The sequence below is a fragment of the Ambystoma mexicanum genome, chromosome 14 (assembly GCF_040938575.1).
Source record: "Ambystoma mexicanum isolate Mex_15411 chromosome 14, UKY_AmexF1_1, whole genome shotgun sequence".
Classification (NCBI taxonomy): Eukaryota; Metazoa; Chordata; class Amphibia; order Caudata; family Ambystomatidae; genus Ambystoma; species Ambystoma mexicanum.
Window position 1 is genome coordinate 345,020,050 of NC_090940.1, and position 19,215 is coordinate 345,039,264.

A 19,215-nucleotide genomic window follows, 5' to 3' on the forward strand; every position below is an offset into this window, starting at 1 on the left:
TGCTAGGATGCCGCCTTGCGCGTGGCCATTTTGAAAGCAGATCCCGGATCAGGCAGCAAAAACAATGCTGTGGAAGAGCATTGTAATCTACACTGGCATAGGGTCGTATGTGAAAAAAATAGCTCGGGTTGGCCTCACCATTCGAATTAAGATTCTCGCAGGATGTCATTCGGATTGCAGGCTGAATGCAATGTAGCGGTCTTGATGGCGCACAGCGATCTGCAGGCAGCTCGTGTTGGCTGCTCCTGCAGCAGTGGGAGAAGGGCTCCTGCCCTCTCCACCTCATTAGGAAGATGCTTCTGGTCTGAGCCGGAGCAAACAGGGCATTTTTCTTGGGCCTTCTTCTGATGGCCGGCCTCCGCCTGCCGGCGGAATCAATTGACGGATAAGAGGGGCTAGTAAACTAGCAACGAGGTAACAGCCTTGCTATGATGCCACATTGCACTGGCCATTTTGAAAGCAGGGGCTGGATCAGGCAGCAAATACAACTCCATAGAAGAGCAGTGTAATCTTCACTGGCAAAGGGTCACAGGTGAAAAAAATACCTCAGGTTGGTTTCACCATTCGAATTAGGATTCTGGCAGGATGTAATTCGGAGTTGCAGGCTGAATGCAATGTAGTGGTCGTGATGGTGCACACGATCTGCAGGAAGCTTGTGTTGGCTGCTCCTGCAGCAGAGGGAGAAGGGCTCCTGCCCTCTCCACCTCAATAGGAAGATGCTTCTGGTCTGAGTCGGAGCAAACAGGGCCTTTTTTCTTGGGCCTTCTTCTGTTGGCCGGCTTCCGCCTGCCAGCGGAATCGATTGGAGGATAAGAGGGGCTAGTAACCTAGCAATGAGGTAACAGCCTTGCTATGATGTCAAGTTGCGCTGGCCATTTTGAAAGCAGAGGCTGGGTCAGGCAGCAAATACAACTCCGTAGAAAAGCAGTGTAATCTACACTGGCAAAGGGTCACAGGTGAAAAAAATACCCCGGGTTGGCTTCACCATTCGAATTACGATTCTGGCAGGATGTAATTCGGATTGCAGGCTGAATGCAATGTAGCGGTCGTGATGGTGCACACGATCTGCAGGAAGCTCGTGTTGGCTGCTCCTGCAGCAGAGGGAGAAGGGCTCCTGCCCTCTCCACCTCAATAGGAAGATGCTTCTGGTCTAAAACGGGGCAAACACAGCCTTTTTCTTGGGCCTTCTTCTGTTGACCGGCTTCTGCCTGCCAGCGGAATCGTTTGGAGGATAAGAGGGGCTAGTAACCTAGCAACGAGGTAACAGTCTCGCTATGATACCGCATTGCGCTGGCCATTTTGAAAGCAGGTGCCAGATCAGGCAGCAAATACAACTTCGTAGAAGAGCAGTGTAATCTACACTGGCAAAGGCTCGCAGGTGGAAAAAAATATCTTGGGTTGGCCTCACCATTCGAATTAGGATTCTTGCAGGATGTCGTTCAGATTGCAGGCTGAATGCAATGTAGCAGTTGTGATGGTGCACGGTGATCTGCAGTAAGCTCCTGTTGGCTGCTCCTGCAGCAGAGGTAGAAGGGCTCCTGCCCTCTCCACCTCAGTTGGAAGATGTTTCTTTTCTCCATTTCTGGACTCCATTTCCCCCGAAAAATGTTGACAATATCAAATGTAATGTTCTCATTATGAAAAAATGTCATGCCAACATTGCAAAAAAGCACACACAGCTGTGCGCCTTGCATTTTCCATTTGCAGACAAAATACATTCGAAAACATCCACATTTGTCTCTGAGCAATCCAAGAAAACATAATTTTCAAATTTGGAAACATTTCCATCAACTTTCTAAATGTATCCTTCATTGCAAACTGCAATGAAATTCCGATAACATACCCCAAACTGTTCCCTCCATAATGAACAACAATGATGTCCAGATGTTTTAAATGAACCATATTCTTACAAAACAAGAGTATGTGAGCCCACTTCATTCTTCGCGCTCCATACCATGACATTTCAAATTCATAGAATCCAAAAGGTTCAGCCAATCCACACTGCTCAGAATAGACCTTCAGCCAATGGAGCCAAGAGTCTTCCAAAATCCATACACTCTGCCTCCTCAAAGACATAGCCATCTTCAGTGCTCCCACTAAATAAAAATCCTCCTACCCTCTCCTCCTGTACACCACACCCAGGAAACCTGATTGGCTAGTCCCCTGATGTCTGCGGACTACTATGTTGTCCGTGGATTCCACAGCCAATCAAAGGGGTGGGAGAGTTTTAACTCAAATTCAGTTATGTATTCTTTAGTGTTGGCTCTGAAAAGAATATTTTTATGTGCAGTAGTACTGTACTCTCTACATCTTTCCTTCTAATTTTCTTACAGGAACTGATTCAATACATTCCTAACATTGTAAAGAAACATTGCATTTCCAACATCTGTGAAATCTTCATGAGAAAATGTCCCCCATCAGACCTTATATTGTCATTCTCAAAAGATGACATTCCTGCAGCATATACAAAAGCAGATACAGCTATATTCACAAGCTGTTGCGATTCTTCCATTGGTCACTGAAACGGTTTGCACATATCCACTTTTGCCTCTGCTTCAGTTGAGAAAAAATAATATTTGCAGAAGGAAACAGTTCAATTAGGCCTTTGAAAAATACCTTCAGAGCAAACTGCAAATACATTGCAGTCACATGTCCCAAATTGTTCCCTCCACAATACAAAACTATAATGTCTGGACATTTAAAGTGTGCAGTACTCTGACAGAATTACAGCAAGCTTGCCAAGTTCAACCACAAAACTGCATGCCATAAAACCTCCACTTCTTGCAATCCAATACTTCCACAGATGCATTGATTTCAACATACACCTTCAATGACTGGGTTGAAGACCCTGATAAACTCCAGATACACTGATTCCTCAAAGCCACAGCCATAGCCATCTTCAGTGTTCTCACCAAACAAACATCCTGCTACCCTCTCTTCCTGTATAGCACACACAGGAAACCTGATTGGCTGATCCCCGATGTACGTGGAAATCCATGAATGCCTGTGGTCTGCACACTCCCCTTTCCATGTCAGGTACTCTCAAAAGACTGAGATGTGGCACTTGACATCTGCGGACCACTGCAGACATGACGTCCAATTGATGGGGGTAAGGAGGTTTACACTCAATTTAAACAATTTATTCTACAATCGTGGCTCTTAAAAGAGCCTTTTTTTTGGTTTTTCTCATTTTATTCGTATCCTACACCTACTAGCAAATGCTTTATTATAAACTCCACATTTTCTCATTTAAGTTGTTCATATTACTTTTTCTAAAGCATTTTTAGCATTGAAAAGAAGCATTTAATTTCCAACATTATTTAAATTCACTCCATCACTCAGAAAACTATCTACACCATCTAACATGATACTTTTATTCTGAAAAGAAGTCATCCCTGAAGTATATGAAAAAGCACATGCAGTTTTATTCACAAGCTTCCTCTCTTTTTCCATATCTGAACTCAATGTATTTGTACAACTCCATATTTGCCTATGATTAGAAAAAAATATCTGCACAGTTGGCAACAGTTCCATTAGGCTTTTCAAGATATCCTTTATGGCAAACTGCAACGATGCAGCAGTCAGATGGCCCAAACTGGTCCCTCCACAATGCACAATAATTATATCTGGACATTTAAATTGAGTCATACTCTTACAAAATGGTAATACACTCGCCCAAAGAATCCCACAAACTATATACCCCGTAACCACAATGCCCTGCAATCCAATAGTAGCAGAAATGCCACAAGATTCAGTACAACCTTTAATGGATTCATGCCACAATCTTCCACTATCATCACATTTATATTCTTCCTAGCAATAGCCACAGCCATTTTCCCTGCACACAAGAAACAAGATGAACGCAGAGTCCGCAGACCTCGTAGCAGGGGGGCTAATATGCCAACAGATATCTAACTACATCCATAATACTACAATACTACTTTTGTTAGTTCGAAGAAACCAATAGGTGTCTAACTACTTTAAAAATACTCTTCATTGCAATACACTTTAAATACGCCATCACTATTCTTGTTACTACAAAACTTTTACTGCATTCCAATGTAGTTATAATACGCCAAAAGGTATCTAACTACTTTAAACATTCCCTTAATAACAACGCACTTCAAACGAACACACTATTACACTTAAACTTACACTGACATAATGGTGGTAGTTTTCTTTTTAATCCTCTATGAATTTTTTTTCCCAATGACCCAATGCTTATTCAAGTCAATAAAACAACAGTGTAGCACACACTAATGCTATACCAAACATAGTACATAGAATATACTGTTTATTCAATTTTTTTTCGGTTTTACTTGTAACCATAACGTCCCTTTAACAAAGTTTTTTCATTGAATTTCATAGGTTTTTAGTAGCACAATTTTTTTTTCACTGAATATAGATACAGATATCATGAATTTCAGAGGGTTTTACTAGAATACCCTTAGTTTATATAGACATACCATACAACATACTGAACCCCCTGTGTCATGCTAGTGGCTGTAATGTCCGTGGACCATGCGAATGTCCGTGGATGGACTTGGTCAACATCAACTCTATCCAAAAGCTCAGGGGGTATCTTACATTGTTGTATTCTACAAAAAAAAAAACACTGAACATGTTCAAAGAGCAGCATATAAATAAATGACCTTATAAAATAAATAAGAGGTACAAACTGTATATGTAAGACACCTACAGTCCAATTATATAGCATATGAAACATGATGGAACATACTAGAAAAAAGAAATAACATATCCCTCCAGCAGAATTACCTCAGAAACTGCACAACAAATATTAACCGCACACCTACAAAGCACTAACAGGAAAACTGAAAAACAAACATGTAAGTACACTTCATTAATTCCTATATTTATAAACTTTCTTTAGTAGGATACACAAAAAAATAATTTATCGGGATTCCTAGATGGCCGCCGCCTGCTGAGATTGCACTGCCTCGGTGCTCCGCTCGGACAGGAACAGAAAAAAGTGGAATAAGTAGTTTTCCCAACCCTCGGAACCCCAAAGCTTTCCCAATAAAGGGGTAACAGCAGCATTGTAGGTGTGAGAGCTGTGGCGGAGCCTGTCCGGTGCACATTAGACTTCACTTGGTGCCGTATGGGCAGTGAGGACGAAGAGAGGCCCGAAATACAAAGGACTGCACAGAGACAGAGAGCGGCGTGGAGCCACCCATCGCCTCCGAGGTTCGGATCGGCACAAATTAAGCCCTGTGGTTCCTGCAGAGAATCAAAATCCCATAGTACGTGGGAGGACGCGACTATGCCCCATGCCTGTGATACAGACGCGCTCGGGGAGGTGAGCGGGCCGAGGACCAGGGAAAGTTTTGCCACCGCAAAGGATAACAGCGGGCTCAGTGGGAGATTTTAGCAGCTTGGGAACTTGGTGCAGGGGTCCTGTGAGGGCTATCTACCCTGCCCCCCATCCCCAGAAAGTGGGCCATGTGGAAGTTGGGACCCCCCCTAATTATCTGAAGCAGAGCACCCATGGGGGCCCAGCCCGAAAAGCATCGGCCCCTGACCACCGAGCGACGTCCCTCGATAGAGCTCCAGAACGAAGCATCCGGCTCCCCAGGACCCAGGACACACGCCCGGGTGGGGCCCACAAGCAGGTGATACAAGCCTGAGTAAGGGGAAACTCTGCAACCCTCCTTAACCACACAAGGGGCGGCTGGCCACAACTACGTGCAGACCCACTGGAAGGGTTGGGAGCTTGGGAGCACGGGCGCAGAGTGAGGTCTGGAAGGAGACCCAGATCCAGAATTGGATTCAGTGGATAAATCAAGTTCACTTACAGATCTGTCTACTTTCCAAATGTTTATTTACCCATATTACTCATTGCAATGTCCAACCTATAATTCTCTTATTTCCTTCTGTCATTTTTACAAACACTTACCCCTTAACACACTATTATAAATTCCTAGAATGCACACAAAACAGGAGACTAGCTTTTATCTTACAAAAGCTTTGCAAGTACAGAAAATGCATGTATTTAAACAGAATGCCTGACACTTGCCATACTTGCCAAAGGAAACAAATACAAGTGTGCATTCAGAACAGTCCTAATAGGAATGTGGATATTAAAGTCAAAGAACTGAAAGGTTTCCAGCACTCATGTAGGAAACATCTATTCAAAAAATAAATTAAATGAATTACACAAACAGAAACATTCCCCCTTACAATCTGTTTTTTTTTCAAAGCTTTCTTTCTCACCCTACTACAACTTCCACTAATCTATTACCACATTAAGCAGTGCAACAGCAACACATACTTTCAAAAGTGCACCTCAAAGAACACACCTATAAATACTCCACTAACCCCCTTAGCAATGAAGCTGATGCTCCAAAATCCCCATTCATATACATGGCTATGCAATTTAACACATACAGTAGCTCTTCATAGAATTAATTCCTTTTGCAAATGTAACTAATCTATTCTTCAAGTGAAATTACTGTGACATTAACAAACATATGTACTAACTTCCTTCTTTCACAATTGCAGTGAAGACCACAATCCTGAAAACCAGCAGTGTCTGAAGTACAAGACAGAACCCAGAAGAAACCTTCTCTTTGCATCCAACAAAGTAAGTCCAATGCTATCATAATGTTCTGACTGTAACTCAAACATTGTAAAACCGTAGTATTGTGGAACAAACAGTGGTATCAACCCCACACCATTAAATTCAGTATTACTAATTACACCTCAACAGGTGCACACTTTGTATTGTTATCCCAACATCAGTATAGTAACACAAAAATACGAGAATAGCCTTCCCAACCTGAAGTAACAGCCCATTCAACAATCACACACCTCTGCATACATGCCTACCATCATACTCAGACACTCATGCACAATGCACACATACATTGCACAACGTCCCAACCCAGACCTTCTGTTTTTCTCCAACAGACACCAAAGAATGCCTACTCTGTAGAAAGCAACGCAAAATAGAGCAAATCATAATAAAAGTGTACAAAATAGGCATCCACCTCTAGCAGAATTCATTCAAAAAATTCAAACAAAACAGCTAATACAGTCACTAAGCGAAACTAAAACAGCTTCCAGTAAAGAAACTTTGACTGCACCTATAAATCTTGATGAAGCCACAAGTAAGCCTACCCAAAAAATTATTTTACAAAAAATGTTCCGCCACAGAGGAAATTATTTATATTAGTTTTAAACAGAATGAAACCACAAACAAAATTAGCTACTAAACGACAACAAGGACTTCTCAACAAACGGGATATAAAAAAAGATAGCTTCACAAACATCTGTGCAGGTGAGTGGAGTCCCACTGTTAAACCGTAATTATATAGAGCCACCTTATTATTTATATTGGCCTAAGCCCATTCGCGCTACACAGAAAACCGCGTTGCAAAGTTCAGATTTTTGGGTTAACTTCGCTGCAATTTTAAGATTCATCCGCCATTTTGATTTTCACTTGTGTTCTACATTCTAAAATGGTGGACTATGTTTTCAACTTGCAGCCAACCCTTCCAACCTTTGAGTTCTGTTAATGTTTAGGTTGTCCGAGAGCCGACTGTTTAAACTGAGCAAAGAGACCTTGTTCCTCATATGAACTGTTATTCAAGTGTTGTCTGTGCTTATAATCCTCATCCCGGTATAAACATTGGGACAATGAAGACCAAACCTCAAGCGTATGCTTTAGCTGAACTACATTGTGAAGGCTCTTGGAATAAGACTTACCGCAGGATCCGAGAACATACATCACTATTGTGTCTTCATGGAAGTACAAACGTATGTAATCCTTTGCATAATATTGTAAAATCTATATGTGAACTAGGCATGAACTCTAGACCACAAATTATTAACGTGAAGAGAGGCTGAACAGTATTGTTGGCAATGTATAAAAATGCTAGTATTTAGATGTCCAGCACTCTCTCTCCTCACTGTGTCGGTTGGTACACACTGTGAGGTGTTGGGAGCCAGATAGCTATCTGTTTTGCTTTGTAAACTGTACAGTAATAAAAGATACTTGTATCTTTTCAGCCCGTGATTGGTGTATTTCATTTGTGGTACTCAGCCTCGATATTTCTTTGTTCTTTCAGATGGCGCCCAAATAGGGACCCTCAAGATTGATGCCACCTCGTTGAAGAGTAGACGGGATCGGACGGTGAGAAAAAGGGAGCCCCTTTTGGATGAGACGCGATACCTCAACATACTGCACAATCCGATCCTTGGACAGTGAGCACGCAGTCCGAGAAGGCATCTTGACGAGGGTCCACATATCGAGGCGGGCAGTTTTGCCGAAATCACCAACCACGAGGGTCCTTTGTCTTTTGTAATCCGATCGGACGTCCTTAGTCCTTTAAATCAGGTGAGTCGTGCCCTGATTCCTAAGTATCCTGATATTTGATTGTAGATTTGTACTCATGAGCACAAACAACGCCAGGTAACACCAGTAATCTGACATGCCTGTGAAATTGTCTGCCTGTTTCAGGGGATTATTCCGCAGAGACAGACAATCTTTGGAATTTGGCCGACCGGCGCCACAGGAGGGGTCGCCGACATGTACTATGTACTGTAAGTACGGAATTGGTAGTATAGTATTTAACAATATTTGGCACAGACAAACTAGACATGCTTCCAAACTTCAGTGGCCAATCAATGGTAGTTTGAGATTGCCTGAATAGAATAGTTAGAGTCCATATTGTTAAAGAAAAAAGCTAGACCTGCAGCATTTGATGTAATTCAAAATTGGAAAAAAGAAACTATGCAGCAATTTAAGAGTAAAGAGAAGCATGCACGTCATCATATGTCAAATTCAGAAAAGGCATTATTGTATGATCAACAAAAACGGTCAGAGTCTGTTAGAAACATAGATAGGGCTTTCAACTTGGAGTACAGAAAATATATCTGTCTAAAGACTTTCACGTCTCAAATTAGCTAATTGATAAACTTTTAAATGAACATAGGTCTGGTGTCACTGCACCACCTCCTTATGTACCTATTCCTGCTGTCTTGCCTCTTCCCGCTGTCGTACCTCCTCCCATAGCAATTCCTGTTCTTCCTCCATCGCCAGTTATTGCTCCTCATCCCATTGTTGTTCCTCCGCCTGTACCTCCACCTTTACCGATTCTTACTGTTCCAGTAATTCCGTCTTTGTTACCAGCGGTAGTGTCAACACTACCTGTTGTACAGGACCTGTCTACTCTCTCTTTTCCAAGTGGTTCTGCTCCGCTTGTAACTAATGAAGGGGCGACTGTTGAATCAAAAATAGTGACCCGGAGCACAGTTTCTAAAGATAAGAGGAGAATTTTGAATGCATGGGCTAAGCAATGTATAGAGAAAGGTGAAAAATCTACAGTCTTAGCTAGACTCCTTAATCTAGAAAGTATTCCCAAACAGAATGTCTTTATTGAGGGGAAGGGGATACACTTGGCTGTAATGTGGAATAATTTGATGGACATGGATGTACCACAAGGGTTGAGGGATTTGAATGTTTTAGCCTATTCAAGGGATACTGCAGAGAAAGTACATGAGCATGTCGAGAGGGTTTTTGAGTTAAGTAGGGAGTTAGAACGGTTACAGAACAATGAAATAGATGCTGATAGTTTGGACGCCTTTTACGCGCAGACACGGTTCCTTCCTCCTTGTAAGTCTACGAGTGTAGAGATGCGGATTTGCACAAGGGATGTGCTTAGATGGATTTCGGATGTGTCGATATCGCCCTAGAAGTATATGATACGTATAGTCAGTATACTCCAGAAATGCAGAAGAAAGTGTTACAGGTAATGGCAGAATACCTGCAGGATGAGTGCATAGAGAAAAAGATTTGTTGTCCCGCAGAACTGATGATTATTTATAAGAGAGATTTTGTGCCTGATACTGCTTCCACCACTTTACTGCTTGATCTGGCTCTGTTGCTTAACAGACGTTCGGAGTTGCCTACTTCTCAGTTGCCTATGAGAGAGGTTCCTTCGACATTCGTTCATAAAGTTGAGATTCCGGCTAATGTTGCAACAGGTGCAGCAGCAGTCGATATTGAAGCTCACTATGCATTGCAATTTGTTCACGTCCCTTTCTCTAGACAGGAAGTGAATACTATTAGACAGCCGATTCCAGACATTAGAAAAAATCCAACAGGGTTTTACAAAGGAATAGAATCTGTCCTGCATTCATCAGTTTTTACTCTGGGTGATATGGATGTGTTGTTTCCCGTGATCCTACCTGCTGATTTATGGAAGCAGATTAGGACTGGAGATGACCCAGCAGAGCTAGTTGACACATGGGTTAACTTGGTGAGCATAGACGGAGAAAGGAAAGCTGGTGAGAGATCACCCCAAGTGATACTGACTTTGCCAGAAAGAATAATAACGAAATTGAAAACTTTGGTTCCCGAGAGAAGGATTGTTTGGGACAAACTCACTGCTTGTACCCAAGGAAAATTTGAAGGTGTCACCGAATTCTTTAATCGGTTCGAACAAGTATTTTCAGATTTTAGCGGACAGGATTTAAGCACTGAGTCAGGGAAAAGATTTTTTGTGGATAGGTTTGTGAATGGATTGTTGCCTGATATCCAGCCGCAAATCATGACTTCTGAGAATGCTTGGCAAGGTAAATCACAGTCCAAAGTATTGTATATGGCTCAATATTATGAGAATAGTGTCAATAATGAAAAAGAAAGGATTAAAAAGAGAAGGGGGATCTAAAAATGAAAGTATTATTGTAACAGATGGTTAGAGGGCCTAGAGGTGGGAGTACACAGTTTCGAGGTCAATTCGTTCCACAAATGAATGCGCCATTGGGTCCTGTTCACGCGAACCAATGTGCTTATTGCAGACAAGAGGGTCATTGGCAAGCACAATGCCCGATCCTTCAGCAAATATCGAATAACACATATGGTGTCATCGGTAGACGATCCAGAGGCCGCCCTGGGGTAAAGGGGTACTGGTAGAAGCCAGTTCACTCAAAATCCTCAGTCATTCATCCAAGACACTCAGCAACCTAGAGTAGATAGCAGAAACATTTTCGATAATCCTTCAACTCCCTATCTTTCTGAAGATCTTGTCTTCGATGATATATTGTTTTGTTAGGACAGCCCGAAGCAGGGTCTGGAACTGACGCCTATTCCCATCAATCAGAAAGAGCCCTATGTTGAGATTATGATGGGGAATAGGAAGCATCTATTTCTGATAGATACAGGAGCACAGAAGTGTTCCATTGATCATTCATGGGTTCCAGACATCCCACTGTCAGGGCAGAATAATGTTTCTGTAGGGTTTTCTGGCACACCAGTGGTTAGCCAGTGGTTAGTCTGGTTTCTCTGCCGGTACCGATTTCACTCGGGCCATTCACTAATCGCTGTCTGTTTCCTCTGACAACAAACTGTGGAGAGAATTTGTTGGGGTTGAATCTGTTGAAGGAATTTGATGCAGTAATTCATTGTTCTTCGGATGGAGTATGTTTGACGATTTCACCCCAGCAATTTTCTGCCTCACAGTCTTTGACTAGACCTTTTCCGCCAGAATTTTGTGAAGTTCCGGCGTGTTTATGGGCGGTTGATCACAATGATGTTGGTATTTTGCAAATTGAGCCTGTTAAAATTGTTTTGAGACCAGGAGTTAAGTTGCCATGAATTCCACAATATAAGATTTCAGTTGATGGTGAGCAAGCTTTGAAGAGTAGAGTAATTGAAGAAATTGCAGGAAGTTTGGGCAATAGCCCGATTTTACCAGTGTATAAGAAAGGGGATAATGTGATTCCTTTCCGTTTCATTATTGATCTGTGCGCTATCAATAAGATTGTTGCTCCACAATTTCCAATTGTGCCTGATGTAACTACAATATTAACAATGATCTCAGCTTCTGCTACTCATTTCGTGTGGCGGATCTAAAGAATGCCTTCTTTAGTATTCCCATACATGTGGATAGTAGATATTTGTTCGCGTTCACCCTAAGGGGACACTCGTTTACATTCACCCGTGCACCACAAGGGTACACAGAGAATCCGAGCATTTATAGTAGGGTTTTGAAAAAGCAGCTCAATACACTTGAGTTGCCTTCCACTTGTACATTGTTGCAATAAGATGACGACCTTCTCATAGCTGCAGACTCAGAAAGTGCTTGAAAGGAAGGTATTGGGCCTCATTACACGGATGGTGGTAAGGGATTACCGGCACCGGTAAGTGCACCGGTGCCGGTAATCCCTTACCGCCCTACTACGAGGTCCCTCAGTGGTCAGACCACACGTTAAGGACGGGATGCGCTGAGGGACTTCAGAGCAAATAACGGTACCGCTAATTGCGGTACCATTATTTGCTCCTTCCCCATTCCCATTGAGCCCTATGGGGGCTCAAATGGGAATGGGGAAGGGCCATGGTGAATGGGGAATTACCGACCCTGCCAATCTTGGAATGGGGCGGTAATTCTACCATTCACCATGCCAGACTCCGGCGGCAACCATGGCGCTACTAGCGCCATGAATACCGCTATCCGTGTAATGAGGCCCACTGTGTTATTGCTTATTCATCTAACAAAGCATGGGCATAAACCATTCATTAAACAAGTTTCAGTATTGTCTCCTGTCAAAGGAGGGAAGAAGATTGACACCTGAATGGATAAAAAGAATTTCTAGCATGTCTGTCCCAATTACACAGAAGGAAGTCAGAGCCTAATAGGAATGGATCCCAACCTTTTCACTAGTGATAAAAACCAATGTTGGCATTGGCAAAGAAGGGCATTTCTTTGCCAATACCGTGGAACTTGGAACACCATAAAGCTTTTGATCTGCTCAAGACTGCACTGTGTTCAGCACCGGTTTTGGGCACACCAAATTATGACAAGGCCTTTGAATTGTATGTGCATGAACGTGATGGATGTGCTTTGGCTGTGTTAACACAGGAACATGCGGGGAAGAATAGACTGTGTGGTTATTTTTCCTCCACACATGATCCTGTTGCATTCTCTTCGCCGAGATATTTGAGAGCTGTCGCTACTGCCGCTGCGTCTGTAAAGAAAAGTGAGGGTATGGTTTTAGGTCACACTTTAACCGTGATGGCACCCCACTCGTAGACGTTCTATTAAACAGAACGCAAACATCTTACTTCCGCATGATTAAAAAGATACAAACTGATCCTATTTGCACTGCATATCCAAATTAAGAGGTGTTGCATATTGAATCCGGTTGAATTGTTACCTCTTCCGCAAGATATTGCTTGCAGTGATGAAGTGTCACATGACTGCCTTTATACCACATAGCAAGAAACTAAAGGCAGGATCGATTTAAATGATACACCTCTGAAAGACCCACGAGGGGAGCAGTTTTGCGATGGCACCTGCTTCAAACTTCCGGATGGTACATCCACTGCTGCTTATGCCATTACTACACTAAGCACAATTGTGGAAACCAAGAGAATTTTGCATAACTCCGCCCAGGCAGCAGAGATTATCACACTGAATCTAGCTTGTGAACTTTCCAAAGGGCTTAGAGTAAATATATTTACCGACAGCCAGTATGCCTTTGGGGTGGTTCACAACTTCGTTAGATATGGGAAGAACGAGGTTTCTTGACCTCACACGGAACAAAAATCCAACATGGCACCTTGATAGTTCAGCTGCTCTGAGCACTTGCGCTTCCTACTCAATTAGCAATCATAAAGTGCGCCGCACATCAAAAGGTGGTAGATGATGGTAGATGATGTAGGAAAAGGAAACGCTTTTGCTGACAGGATAGCTAAACAGACCGCTACTGATTTATATTCGGAAATGTATGTCATGAAAGAAATCACAAATACTTGTACAGTAGATGAAGGGATTGAGTCGATAAAGAATATACAAGCTGATGCCACTCCAGAAGAACTTAAACACTGGGCTAAGGGTTTAGCAATCCTGGATGAGGAAGGTTGTTGGGTGGACAACAAAAGGAAAAGATGGATGCTACCCGATGCATATGTCATCACCATGGTTACAATGGCTCATGTTCCCACTCACATATGTGCTAGAAAAATCTGTAAATTGCTAGAACCTGTTTGGGTAAATGTCAACATCTCGAAAACTGCTGAGCGTTTTGCCCAAAACTGTATGGTGTGCTTACAGCATAATCTGGGGAAGGGTACAGCAACACCAAGGGGTAGTTTTGGTGCCCCCTCTGTGCCTTTTGAAATGATTAATTTAGACTTCATCGAGATGGAGCGCTGCTATAACTACAGATATGTTTTGGTAGTCATTTGTGTTTTTACCAAGCGGGTTGAAGCCTTCCCTGTGAAAGATGCCACAGCAATGACAACGGTGAAAACCATGCTTACGGAATATTTTCCCTAGTTTGGTTTGCCGAGGGTCATCTGGTCGGATAATGGTTCACATTTTATCGCTGTTGTCATCTTGCAAGTATGCGTGGGATTACAGATCAATAAACGGTTCCATTCCGCTAGACACGCTGTGAGAGCCGGACTTGTAGAACGCCATAATGGTATCCTGAAGAATAAGCTTGCAAAAGTATGTGCCAGCAGTAATTTTAAATGGCCAGACATCTTACCTATAGCTCTACTGTCCATGCGGACGACCCCACAAACTAGAACTGGACTCTCCCCATATGAGATAGTGATGGGGAGGCCGGCTAACATTTGGAACCTACCAAAGCCCAAAGTACTGAAAGACGTGGAGCATTTGCTTCTTGCTGAATACTGTGACCAGTTAACTCAAAACTTGTATTTGATTTATCAACAGGTGCGAGAAGCCCTCCCAGTTAAGTACGAGGGGCGAGGTCACAGAATTCGACCAGGCGATTGGGTGCTCACCAAGTCATTTGAGAGTGCATCCAGTCCAGTGGAGAGGACCATTCCAGGTCTTGTTGGCCACACAGACTGCTGTACGAGTAGCTGGCAGGAAACACTGGATTCACGTGACACACATCAAGAAGATGCCTTTTCTTTTGCCACACGACGGAGAAGAAAAGAAGGAAACTACTTGCTCTGCTTCTGGTGATCAATCTGTCTTGAACAACATTGAGGGTGTTTCGGAGACTCTTCCTGAGCCTGTCGGGCTTGGGGGGACTGCTGCTTTGTCTTTGAATTCTTCTTCGGATCTTTCTGCACCCTTGAGCAATCTTGCCTCTGTTTCACCACTTCCATCAGAAAGCAATGACACTCTGTTCGCAGATCACACAGTGCCTGCAGTCTTAAGGTACAATCTGCATCCACAGCACTAGACTTACAGCACAGCACGGCTGTGTCCACAGGAAATGACTGATGAGCTAGTCGGTTGCCACTCTCTCGCAGAAACATAAGCAAGTGGCTGGGACCGGCGAAAAGCTATCTTCAATCAAGATAAATCACGTGGTCAGGAGAGCACCAACAAACGAACTTAAGGAGTCTGTCACAGAGATTTCCCTGAACGAACTTTGAGGAACAATGCCTGCTGCTATCTGTATGCGTACGGAGCAAGCGATCAATTGTGTGGCTAAGAAAGACATTGGACAGAAAAATGTATGGTCCATGAGAACGTACTGTTTTCTTATAATTATGTTAAATGGTCTACCAGTAGTAATTACTCTTGGGTTTTGGTATATTGAAGGGGTGCGTCCATTTGAAACTTTGATACCCACTCAGAGTGTTCCCACTATGGCCCTCATTACAACCCAGGCATTAAGGGGTTAACGGCACCGTAAAAGGTGGCGGCGCCGTTAATCCCTTAACACCTGATTACGAGGTCCCTTTGCGGGTTGGGGAATTTAACGCCTGCTTTTAGCAGGCGTTAAAAACCAACCCGCAAAGGGACCTTTGTGCTAAGTACGGTGCCGCAATTTGCGGCACCGTACTTAGCGCTTTCCCCTTTACCATTGAGCCCTATGGGGTAAAAATGGGAATGGGGAAGGGCCATGGCGGCATGGGGAATTACCGCCCCGCCAACCTCAGAATGGGGCGGTAATTCCCCATTCCGCCATGGCGGAGTCGGTAAGTTACCGGCATGGACCATGGTGCTATTAGCCTGGTTCGTAATGAGGGCCAATGTCTTCTCCTTTCGTGCATCTGCACACTCTGGGGTCGATTCATGGAATTAATGTGCGCCGAAAATTCCCGCGCAGAGGTGCCAAAACGTGCGAATCGCAGGAAAAGTGCGAAAATCGCAGTGCAAGTGCGAAAATCGCAGGAAAACCAGCGCACAACGATTCATGGAAGTCCGTGCGCGAGAAAAACATTGGATGTGCGCTAAAAATGTGCACCGCGCACGCCGGCGCACAGGTCATCCAACAGCGTGCGCCACGGCCACTGCGAAATCGCACATAGCGCGGCGCACATCACAAAAGTAGGCGGACCACGGGGCGTAACACTCGGAATGGAGAAACAACGCGTGAAAATATGGGCGTCACGGGGTAAGTACAGGAGGCAAGTGCGCGGAACGCCCACACGCTCGCCTACAACCCGTATTCATGGAATCGAATAGGGCAAACCAGCGCACGGTCAAAGACGCGCACAGGGCCAAACATGTACGCCACAAGAAAGCAGGCGGTAGCGCCCCTGCGACTGAAAAAAATGTGCGCCAAAATGTGCGCTAACAAAAAGCACCCATATACAGCCATGACGAATGGCCCATACAGTGGCCCTCTAGGACAAATGAGGTGCAAAGGGGAACCGACAAACACGGACACCCGATGTGTGAAAAATAGCGTGTGCGCGTGTTCCTGGGTGCGCGGGAAGTTCCACACGCGATTAGCCTGGGTACGTGTACTTCGGGGTGCGCGGGAAGTTCCACACGCGATTGGCCTGGGTAGGTGGGGATGCGTGGGAGGTTCCACACGCGATTGGCCTGGGTACGTGTACTACGGGGTGCACGGGAAGTTCCACACGCGATTGGCCTGGGTACGTGTACTACGGGGTGCGCGGGAAGTTCCACACGCGATTGGCCTGGGTACGTGTATTCCGATGTGCGCGGAAGATTCACACGCAATTCCTGCAGGGTACGTGTATTTCGGTGGTGCCGGGGAATGCTACACGTGATTTGGCCATGTGGGTCCCCCCAGGTGTTCCCTCTACACCCTCCACGGCCCCTGCAGGCAGCGCACACCACAGGGTACTACCCTGCACCCCTGCTCATGTCCGACAGGCAACCCATCCACCATGGCCATGCCCACCAGCCAACCCACATGTCACCTTGCACTACTGATCACCAACACATGTCTCCCACCACCCCCACCCCCCAGCCACCAGGGGCAGCCTCCACCAGGCCCCCACTCATGTCCCCTATTACCCTCACCCCCCAGCAGTGCAGGGGCATCCTCCACCAGGCCCCCACTCATGTCTCCCACCACCCCCACCCCCCAGCAGTGCAGGGGCAGCTTCCACCAGCCCCCCACTCATGTCTCCCACCACCCCCACCCCCCAGCCACAAGGGGCAGCCTCCACCAGGCCCCCACTCATGTCTCCCACCACTCCCACCCCCCAGCAGTACAGGGGCAGCCTCCACCAGGCCCCCACTCATGTCTCCCACCACCCCCACCCCCAGCAGTGCAGGGGCAGCCTCCACCAGGCCCCCACTCATGTCTACCACCACTCCCACCCCCCAGCCACCAGGGGCAGCCTCCACCAGGCCCCCACTCATGTCTCCCACCACCCCCACCCCCCAGCAGTGCAGGGGCAGCCTCCACCAGGCCCCCACTCATGTCTACCACCACCCCCACCCCCCAGCCACCAGGGGCAGCCTCCACCAGGCCCCCACTCATGTCTCCCACCACCCCCACCCCCAGCAGTGCAGGGGCAGCCTCCACCAGGCCCCCACTCATGTCTACCACCCCCCCCACCCCCCAGCCACCTGGGGCAGCCTCCACCAGGCCCCCACTCATGTCCCCTATTACCCCCACCCCCCAGCAGTGCAGGGGCAGCCTCCACCAGGCCCCCACTCATGTCTCCCACCACCCCCATCCCACAGCCACCAGGGGCAGCCTCCACCAGGCCCCCACTCATGTCTCCCACCACCCCCACCCCCCAGCCACCAGGGGCACCCTCCACCAGGCCCCCACTCATGTCTCCTACCACCCCCACCCCCAGCAGTGCAGGGGCAGCCTCCACCAGGCCCCCACCCATGTCTACCACCACCCCCACCCCCCAGCCACCTGGGGCAGCCTCCACCAGGCCCCCACTCATGTCCCCTATTACCCCCACCCCCCAGCAGTGCAGGGGCAGCCTCCACCAGGCCCCCACTCATGTCTCCCACCACCCCCACCCCCCAGCAGTGCAGGGGCAGCCTCCACCAGGCCCCCACTCATGTCTCCCACCACCCCCACCCCCCAGCAGTGCAGGGGCAGCCTCTACCAGGCCCCCACCCATGTCTACCACCACCCCCACCCCCCAGCCACCAGGGGCACCCTCCACCATGCCCCCACTCATGTCCAACTCATGTCTCCCACCACCCTGACCCCCCAGCCACCAGGGGCACCCTCCACCAGGCCCCCACTCATGTCCAACTCATGTCTCCCACCACTCTCACCCCCCAGGGGCAGCCTCCACCAAGCCCCCGCTCATGTCTCCCACCACCCCCACCCCCCAGCAGTGCAGGGGCAGCCTCCACCAGGCCCCCACTCATGTCTCCCACCACCCCCACCCCCAGCAGTGCAGGGGCAGCCTCCACCAGGCCCCCACTCATGTCTACCACCACCCCCACCCCCAGCCACCAGGGGCAGCCTCCACCAAGCCCCCACTCATGTCTCCCAACACCCCCACCCCCCAGCCACCAGAGGCAGCCTCCACCAGGCCCCCACTCATGTCCCCTATTACCCCCACCCCCCGGCAGTGCAGGGGAAGCCTCCACCAGGCCCCCACTCATGTCTCCCACCACCCCCACCCCCCAGCAGTGCAGGGGCAGCCTCCACCAGGCCCCCACTCATGTCTACCACCACCCCCACCCCCCAGCAGTGCAGGGGCAGCCTCCACCAGGCCCCCACTCATGTCTCCCACCACCCCCACCCCCCAGCAGTGCAGGGGCAGCCTCTACCAGGCCCCCACCCATGTCTACCACCACCCCCACCCCCCAGCCACCAGGGGCACCCTCCACCATGCCCCCACTCATGTCCTACTCATGTCTCCCACCACCCTGACCCCCCAGCCACCAGGGGCAGCCTCCACCAAGCCCCCACTCATGTCTCCCACCAATCCCCACCCCCCAGCAGTGCAGGGGCAGCCTCCACCAGGCCCCCACCCATGACTACCACCACCCCCACCCCCCAGCCACCAGGGGCAGCCTC